This window comes from Eurytemora carolleeae, unplaced genomic scaffold, assembly GCF_000591075.1.
Source record: "Eurytemora carolleeae unplaced genomic scaffold, Eaff_2.0 scaffold1367, whole genome shotgun sequence".
NCBI lineage: Eukaryota > Metazoa > Arthropoda > Copepoda > Calanoida > Temoridae > Eurytemora > Eurytemora carolleeae.
This window is the reverse complement of record NW_019397256.1, coordinates 19048-28790: the sequence shown is the minus strand read 5'-3', so window position 1 is coordinate 28790 and position 9743 is coordinate 19048.

Genomic DNA, 9743 nt, shown 5'->3' with positions numbered 1-9743 from the left:
GGGGGGGGTAAAAAAAAATTCGGCGCGCTTCGCGCGCCAAATCAAAAATATTTACCCCCCCCCTACAGAATCCTTATATCCGCCCCTGCCTCTGTCTCAGGGTTATTGTGACCAAGACACCCCTAAATCTTAAAAAGATGACATCTATTGTCTAATCTGTATTTTTAATTATTTTATGGCCTTATACAGTGAAACCCTTTATAACGAATACATCGAAAGAATTCATCAAATGTCGTATTCTTAACTTTCTGATAATGGAATGTTGCAGATATTTAGTTTTTTTAATTAAATGATTATATGGAACTTTTTAAAACTGTTCCCGCATTTTCATGGCTATTTATTTATTTTCGCAAATACTGAAATTTACGTAATATAGTATAAAACTTATTGAAAAATTGTCAAGACGACATTTGATAAATTCTTCCGATGTATTCGTTATTAAGGGTTTCACTGTATGTTAACTGACCTTGCAGATTGAAGTAGAGCTGAATAGGGCGCCGTTCGGTATTTTTCATTTAATTTCCCATCGTTTGTGAACGAGACATTTTTCATTTTTTTTCTATCGTCAAAAATAATTTTATTTTTTTCGTTCTCAAACTAATCGTTCATTTTCCATCTAATTCGATCGTTTTCTCCGAAAAAGATTGTTCAGTAAATTAGTTTGTTTAACGCTTTCGTTCTTTCTGTAAAATAAACAAAGTTTTTAAAAATCTTTTGGAAAATTTATTCGTTCAGTAAAAAAACGATCATTTTTCTCTTAATAGTTAGTTTTTCTCGTTCGGTTGAAAAAAACAATATGCTTTCATTGCTTTAAACGATCCAAGTCCGATCGTTTGTTCTTTTTTCTGAACGACGCCATCGTTTATGAATATTTAGTTTGTTCGTTACAAAAATGATGCCCGTTTTTAAGTAGAGTCCTTTCCAAAACTGTATCAAATATCAAAAAATTTTACTTTGGGCTTAGAAACCTGTATTAATAAATGAAACCTTTTAAAAATATCTTTTCACCCATGGAAAGATAATCAAAATATGAAACCCACGAAGATACTTTGGAGTTTTGACTCAAAATTGCAAAATGAAAAACCTTGTGAAAAAAAGAATTAATGTTGATGAAGTAAATCAATGGTTTGAATAGAATTGATTACTCCCTATCCTTGGAACCATTTACCTGGAGAAAATTTATAATAAATCCTTACTCTAGGGTTTCATGGTTCCGGAGTCAGGATCAGTGATAAATCCTAGCCTGGAGTAAATGAAAAAACTAAACTACACGTTATTTATCCCTAGCTCAGGAACTTTTAATATACATGACAGGTATCAGGATACAATAGTAGGTGTCAGGGTACAATAGTAGGTGTCAGGGTACAATAGTAGGTGTCAGGGTACATTAGGAGGTGTCAGGATACAATAAGAGGTGCCAGGATACAATAGGAGGTGTCAGGATACAATAGGAGGTGTCAGGATACAATAGGAGGTGTTAGGATACAATAGGAGGTGTCAGGATACAATAGGAGGTTTCAGGAAACAATGGGAGGTGTCAGGATACAATAGGATGTGTCAGGGTACAATAGGAGGTGTCAGGATACATTAGGAGGTGTCAGGATACAATAGGAGGTGTCAGGATACAATAGGAGGTGCCAGGGTACAATAGGAGGTTTCAGGAAACAATGGGAGGTGTCAGGATACAATAGGATGTGTCAGGGTACAATAGGAGGTGTCAGGATACATTAGGAGGTGTCAGGATACAATAGGAGGTGTCAGGATACAATAGGAGGTGCCAGGGTACAATAGGAGGTGTCAGAATACAATATGAGGTGTCAGGATACAATAGTAGGTGTCAGGATACAATATGAGGTGTCAGGGTACAATAGGAGGTGTCAGGATACATTAGGAGGTGTCAGGATACAATAGGAGGTGTCAGGATACAATAGGAGGTGCCAGGATACAATAGTAGGTGTCAGGATACAATATGAGGTGTCAGGGTACAATAGGAGGTGTCAGGATACAATAGGAGGTGTCAGGATACAATAGGAGGTGTCAGGGTACATTGGAAGGTGTCAGGATTCAATAGGACGTGTCAGGATACAATAGGAGGTGTCAATGTACATTAGGAGGTGTCAGGATACAATAGGAGGTGTCAGGATACAATAGGAGGTGTAAGGATACAATAGGAGGTGTCAGGATACAATAGGAGGTGTCAGGATACAATAGGAGGTGTCAGGGTACATTATGAGGTGTCAGGATACAATAGGAGGTGTCAGGATAAAATAGGAAGTGTAAGGATACAATAGGAGGTGTCAGGATAAAATAGGAAGTGTAAGGATTCAACAGGAGGTGTTAGGGTACAATAGTAGGTGTCAGGATACAATAGGAGGTGTCAGGGTACAATAGGAGGTGTATGGATACAATACTAGGTGTCAGGATACAATACTAGGTGTCAGGATAAAATAGGAAGTATCAGGATAAAATAGGAAGTGTTAGGATACAATAGGAAGTGTCAGGATACAATACTAGGTGTCAGGATACAATAGAAGCAAAATATGTTGAATGTTGAAGTAGAAACAGAAACTGTGTCAAGTATAGTAAATGTCTTTACTTTTGGCAAAGGAAAGAACAAAAAGGAAATTTTAAGATCTCGAACCTCAAAATGGAAGAAGAATTATGGTAAAAAACAAAAAAAAGACAAGGGCGTCAAGAAGTAAAAATGGAAAATTTAAAAAAAAAACGATAAAAAACTGGTTATATGCATACAGTATTGTAAATCATGAAGCATTTTTTATCTGTTTAATATTACTACAACTTACAAGTTTCTATATTATGAGTTTTTATTCAAGGTTCAAGTAGCAAAAATGAAAGTGTTACAGAAAAAAGCAAGATAATCAGAAGAGGTTGGGGTGTTTGCCCCCCCCCCCCCTCCCCTCCCTCACAGTTTTTATTGGGTTAAGCTGTTTAAATAGACTTATTTGATTTGACAAATTTTCATATCGAGTAAACTTTAAAGTTTTAATAATTTTATTAAATATATTTTTTTTTTGGTAATTTAACGCATTAAGACGGGGTTAATTTTAAGTTTGAATTTTGAATTTTGTGTTAAAAAATTGAACAAATTTAGGGAATAATAAACTCATTTTTCTTCAATTAAAAAACAAAATAAATATAGAGTTATACAAACCAGAACAACTTGTCGCATATATTCCATTTTATTGTTTTTATTAAGTTTTAAGTTCTAGCTAAAAATGGAAAAGAAAGAGAAAATATAAATATAGATTATTTATGGTTTTATATTTAATTAAAGAAAAGGGTGAATAGATGAAAAGAATATTGAAAGAAGCAGATGCCAGTAGTAAATGCAATCATAATCAGTGCTTATTCATTGGAATACAGGAATACAGGAATACAGGATTACATGAATACAGTAATACAGTAATACAGGAATACAGGAATACAGGAATATAGGATTACAGGATTGCAGTAATACATGAATACAGGAATATTTGAATTGAGGAATATAGGAATACTGGGAATATAGCTAGGAATACAGGTTTACAGGAATACATAAATACAGGCATACAGACATGCAGGAATACAGGATTTTAGGAATACAGGAATACTGGAAAACAAGAATATAAGAATACGGGAAATATAAAGTTTGCAATCAATACCTTAATACCTAAAGAATTTAACATAAATTTTGTTTACCTCAATTGAAAAATCATAGTTATTATTATATTTCATATTTTACAGAAATAACGTCTTAGAATTCATGAATTAACTATTATGTATATTGTATACATCTACAGCTATGATAAAAATTATAATGTGTGGCCATCTTTCTGTTTCTCTTTTCTGCTTCTTTGTTATTTAGATATTTTGGCAGAAAGCTGCCAGGCTCCTCGAGAAAAAGTTGAAAAATTATCTCATTTGGCAATCAACACCAAGGACTCCTCGCCGCAGTACAGAATTTGTAAACAATAACAATTAATTAAGAGGAAAGAGAGATGGAACATCTCATAGAAGAAGCTTAAACCAGGGGGGGGGGGTCGACCAAGAATATTATTGCAGAAAACAGTCAATTTATAAAATATCTCCATCTCTGGTTTGATTATTATTTTTGATACAAGCCTTGATCTGTCTTTTCAGGGTTGGTTGAGGTTTTTCTCTCATTATTTTTCCATAAAATATTAATCCTAACCTAACCTGGCCATCTTTTATCTAAATTTGTTGTTTAATTTTGAGATTTACCATCGTTTATATATGTTTTTTTTACTACCCTTTACTTTAATATCTAAATCAGTTTTAAGAAAACTGTAGAGCAAAAGTCCTCTTCTTGGTGAAATCAAGATATGTTGCTATGGATATGTTGCTATTTTTAAAACATATTTCACATTATCCACTGGTTACTTTTGAGTATATATTTTATATAAATATATAGAAATAAATTTAGATTTAAGGGACTGCTGTTGTAATTTATAGTCATCTTTCATTTGAAGAGGGAGAGTCCGATTCACAACAGTGCCCTTTAAACCTTTATCTGATCAATAATTTGGATTATATTTTTGTTTAGCTTTACCGGAGCTACTTTGGACAAAATTGAAACCACAAGTGAAAATAATCAATCTTTAAAAAGAATATATATATCCATGCATTCCTAAAAAACAAAATTTGTTGAGGTACGGTTCGATACATGGAGAGTCATTTAAAAGTTGAAATTTTGGAAAATAAAATTGCTCACTTATTTCTGTTTACAAATAGATTTACTGAAGACAATTATGATATTAAGGATTAACTTGATTACATAGTATTTATGAATTCGACTATCTAATAAATGTCCAATCTTGAAACAAAATAACAAAGATATTTATCGAAAATTTTTATAGATTTTATATCAATTTTATTGGTAAATCAATTTTTTTTTAGAGGAAATGTCATTCAAAGGACTTTTATCACTTTTAAGTTCAGATCTTTGCATCGGGTTGGAGAAGGGCTCTTCAGGAAGTCCAGTAGGTGTCATTGGAAAATTCATAATTTTGAAAATAATTATTTAACTAGCTTTAAATTATTTATTGTAACAAGTATAGAAAACTTTACAAATATCCAACATTTGGGCTCTTTACATTTGTATTCGAGTTGTGTAGGTTTAAAGGGACTGTAAGCGGTATTTCAAGTGATCCTCAATACAAAAATGGCAATTAGTTTAATTCTGATGATTTCTTACTGTTTTCCTGAAGTAGAAACTATAGCAAGACATTTGTGTAGAGAAATCACATTTTAAAATAATTAGTTGTCAAAATTATATCTGTAATACCTAATTCATACTTGATCAGACAAAGCTTTAAGAGGTATCGTTGTGAATCGGAAATTGCGTCTTTGCATAAAGGGTCATTTAATATTACGCTTACAGTCTCTTTAAGATCGTGTATTTTTTCCTTGCACTTGAACAAATTCAATTTATCAATAGTTTCTCGTTCTAATTTAATATACTAGTTTTTACTCAGTTTTCTTTTCTTTCCAATTGTTTAGACTGGTTGTATTTATTTACATTACAACATTTATACAGGTATCTATCAGGTTTGGATGGGATGTTGGCAAAAATCAGAAAATTCAAAATTTTGTTTTGTGTTAATGTTGTGTTAAAAATCATTTCTATCCTATTATCAAGTTTAAAAAAAGGTGAAAAAACTTGCAATGCAGTTTTTAAAAAACAATCGTATAAAAAACGGTCACAAATCGTTTTTTAAAAAACGATCGTTATTCGGTTTCTTAAAGTACAAAACGAGTGGGTCTTTTTTTAAAACGATCGTTTTTTACCAAAAACGAAACGATCGTTTTTGAAAACGATTGAAAAACCAAACAAAAAACGATCGTTTCACGATCGTTTTCAAAAACGATTTACAACCCAAACTACGAGGTCACATAGTTGAACCAAATCAAAACCATATGGAACTACAAGGTCAAAAAATTGAACCAAATAAAAACCATAGGAACTACAAGGTCACAATGTTGAACCAAATCAAAACTAAAGGAACTACGAGGTCCCAATGTTGAACCAAATGAAAACTATAGGAACTACAAGGTCACAATATTGAACCAAATGAAAACTACAGGAACTACGAGGTCACAATGTTGAACCAAATTAAAACTATAGGAACTACAAGGTCACAATGTTGAACCAAATGAAAACTATAGGAACTACAAGGTCAACAATGTTGAACCAAATGAAAACTACAGGAACTATGAGGTCACAATGTTGAACCAAATCAAAACTATAGGAACTACAAGGTCACAAAGTTGAACCAAATAAAAACCATAGGAACTACGAGGTCACAATGTTGAACCAAATGATTAATAGGTCACAATGTTAAACCAAATGAAAACTATAGGAACTACAAGGTCACAATGTTGAACCAAATGAAAACTATAGGAACTACGAGGTCACAAAGTTGAACCAAATGACTAATAGGTCACAATGTTAAACCAAATGAAAACTATAGGAACTACAAGGTCACAATGTTGAACCAAATAAAAACCATAGGAACTACAAGGTCACAATGTTGAACCAAATAAAAACTATAGGAACTACAAGGTCACAAAATTGAACCAATAATGTCGCGTACGTTTTACCTTCTACTTCTATCTAGCTTACAGTTATTTAAAAGAGGAAACCTTGCAATGAGAAACTAAAATAAAAGTCTATATATTGATTGGAAAATTTTCAAATTTAAGAAATTGAAAACTATGATTTATAAAGTAAGTGAAAATAAAACAAAAACAAAAACCCTCAGAATAAAAAACAAATGCTTCATATATGCACCAGACAATAGGCATAGGCATTAATAAATTAATGATTATTATTTATTACTTCAAATTAACCACTTTTATATGATTTATAAACCCCCTCCCTCCCCCCTCCCTCCCGAGTTTTACTTCAGATGTGGAACATGGTAATTGATCAACATTTTTGATTAATTGATTTATGAGCCTGGAGTGTCTGCAGTGATTAAGCAATGATTAATTACAAGAAATAAATAACTGCTTGAAACCTGAAAATTATTGCAGAAATAAACTTATGATTTTATGTTTTGTTGATCCATCAAATCCATCAGAAAACAAATATTTGTTAATTTCACCAAATTAAGTTCCAAAAATAAAGATAATGGTACTTTTTATTGACATTATATTAATGTATCTGTTGATCTAACAAAATGTTCTAAAACAAATTTTAAATCTATATTATACTAAATTTATATGTTTTTTGTTTGTGAATATGTTTGTGTATAATAAACGTAAAAAATTGCTGAACCAATGGGGCTTAATTTCTTTGTGGCAACTTACATGACCCCAAGGAACGTCCATGGATGAAAAATGGCATCTAAAAAAAATACTGTTTTTTTTTCAAAAACATTAAGCATACAATTTTATTTTGTTTGAAGAACTGAACATTTTGTGACTTCATGGTAACATTTTAAGCTAAACTTATTACCAGAGAAAGTGTTAAGTATTCAAATGATGTAACTGTTTTTTTATCGAAATGAATATCGTGTAACGCTATATCTGTAAACCTGAACTACATTGTAAATTATAAATAACCTAACTATGCTTTCTATTAATTATTGACGTTTGTAAATAACTACATAAAACGTGTATCATGATTATCTTAACTACGTTTGTAAATAACTATGTAAAACTTGTAATTACGTTCATTAACTTAATCTGTAGCATAAAAACCAATATACATTAGTTGGAATAATACTCAGATTGAAAACATTCGCTTTTATCTATGCGAGGGATTTAGTGCATCTAGTAAAACAGATACTAAAGAATACAGATACAGTTGTGTCCAGATGGAGATACTAAAGTATTATTGAACGGAATAGTTGTTAAGCCAACTGAATTAACAAGAGGGGTTGAGTATTGAACAGGATAGTTCTTATTCCTCATGTATTAACAAGAGGGATTGAGTTGTATCTTGAAAATATAGTTACCTGAAGAATACAACACCTTCTTATCTGGATTCTAGCTGGGAGTTGGCACGAGTTTTATCTTGAAACATAAATACCTGGAGAATACAGACTGAGTTGTATCCGGATTGATATTGACTATGGTATTACTGATGAACCTTGAGTTCTAAATTGAGTTGTATCTATTAAAATAGATACCTGAGTATACAGATAGAGTTGTATCCGGATTGATACTGACCAAGGTATTATTGGAGAACCTGAAGTTCTAAGTTTAGTTGTACCTTGATTGGTACTGAGCTAAAAGTGTTTCTAGTAGTAGGGCATTTACTACATAAGTGGTAGCAGCGGAGATAATAAGAAACCCTAGTTAAATGCCACAGTCTCCAAGTTAAGACTGCAACTAGAGTTTACAGAATACCAGAGTATCAGAGTACAAGAATGAACAGTATGCCAGTTGTGCAACAGTGAACAGTTTTAGGTTTTGAACCTAGAGTAACTAGTGAAGAATGGGATATTAGAATACCAGATATGAAGGAAACCGGAAACGGGGGGGTGGAACATTGATAAAAGAAAGAGAAAAATACTACTAAAGCAACGGGGAACTGATAGGACATAGAAATGGAAGGAAACAAAGGAGAAAGAAACTAGAAGGATAATGAGGAGAATAAATAGAAGAAAGAAATTGGAAGCCCTGAAGCTGAGATTGGAATAAATGGAGTGGAAAAATCACAAAAAATGTGAAGAGCAAGAAAAGACATTAAGAAAGATTCAAAGAGTGAAAGCAATGTTGGAACAGAATAAGAAGATGGATGAAACACAACAACGCACGGAAAACTCTACAGTGAGCAGAGGAAACTGGAAGATCTACCGATGGTTTGAATGAGGAGATGTGTTAAATTGAAGTTGTTATTGAAGAAAGAAAACAGGATTTCATTCAGAGTGCTTCCAAATATTATGTAAATCCAGAAATAGTGTTGGAATGGTGCGAGAATTTGGAAACTCATCTGCTTAACAGTAAATGGGAAAAAATTCCAAATAAAGATGTAAAGAGGATGCTGGTTTCTTGCATAACAGGAGCAGCTAGAAAAGAGGATTAGCATTTGAGAGATATGAAACACGAGTGTTTTTTGCAGGAATGTTGTAAAGATTCTCACAAGAAAAATATGAGGAAGGATGGAGACAGGAATACCTAGAAAGGAAACAGAAAAAGGGGTAGGGGGAAGATACCAGAGGATATTATACTGACAAGGAGAGGTTATGGCAGAAACAGGAATACCTAGATAAAAAACAGGAAAGTGGCGAAGATACCAGAGAAAATTACACTGACAAAAGGAAGTTATGTGTACAAGCATAACCTCCAGACAAGAGCCTGGTAGAATTCAAGGATGAAATGCTAATGTGACTGTACAATGCAGAGTTGAAGGAAACATGCATTTTTTTTCATGCATCAGGAGCCGCAACAGGAAAGCAAGATTAAGGGAGTACTAGACCACCAGCTATCCAGAAATATAGGGGTGAAAAACTGCATAGTCAGAGGAAAGGAATCAAGATCAAGAGATACAAGAAAAACAAGATAAAGGAAGAGAAATTGAAGAACCAAGGATGTTAAAAAATGAGAAAAAAATCAACAAGCGAATGAAGATTTATAAGAAAGGAAAATTAAGGCCGTTCAAACTGAACATATTGAAAAGATTTAGGGATGGAGTTCTCTGAGAAACCAAACCCATTCAGCTGTTGTAGACAAAAACAAAATTCCAAATCAGCCAATTGAAACAACAGATGCGT